The following is a 476-nucleotide window of genomic DNA, read 5'->3' as shown; positions in this document are numbered from 1 at the left end:
TTGGAAGCACTGTAGTGGGCTTAATTGCTTCTTCCTTTGAGACAGTGCCTGCAACGCTAGAGCTGATGCCTGGAACACTAGCAACCGTGCTTGATACGTTTGCAAGGGTACCTGGAACGCTAGTGATGGTGCCTGGAACACTAGTGATGGTGCCTGTAATGCTAGAAATGTTGCTTAAGACACTTCCTGGTATGCTAGAAGTGGTTCCTGGAATTGTAGCGATGATGCCTGGGAGGCTAGAGCTGTTGCTAGAGACTGTGGTTGATATGCTAGCAAGGGTGCCTGGAACACTAGAGCCGTCAACCGGAATGCTAGCGAGGGGGCTGGAGAACTTTCCAGGAATGCCAGAGCTATTGCCCTGAACACTAACAGTGCTTGCAACGCTAGCAATGGTAATCGATACAGTGCCTGGAACACTGTTGATGGTGCTTGATATGCTAGCAATGGTGCCTGGGATGCCAGAGATGTTGCTAATG

The 476-nt window shown here is 50.0% G+C and overlaps 1 protein-coding gene across 3 annotated transcripts in view; it reads left to right on the top strand.

Moving 5' to 3' along the window:
• Nucleotides 1-476, top strand: part of LOC116685813 (CUB and zona pellucida-like domain-containing protein 1) — a gene marked incomplete at its 5' end in the record, with an annotated part of 16,157 nt that overhangs the window by 2,333 nt on the left and 13,348 nt on the right.

The sequence above is a fragment of the Etheostoma spectabile genome, unplaced genomic scaffold (genome assembly GCF_008692095.1).
Source record: "Etheostoma spectabile isolate EspeVRDwgs_2016 unplaced genomic scaffold, UIUC_Espe_1.0 scaffold271, whole genome shotgun sequence".
Classification (NCBI taxonomy): Eukaryota; Metazoa; Chordata; class Actinopteri; order Perciformes; family Percidae; genus Etheostoma; species Etheostoma spectabile.
This window is presented reverse-complemented; position numbering and strand designations above follow the sequence as displayed.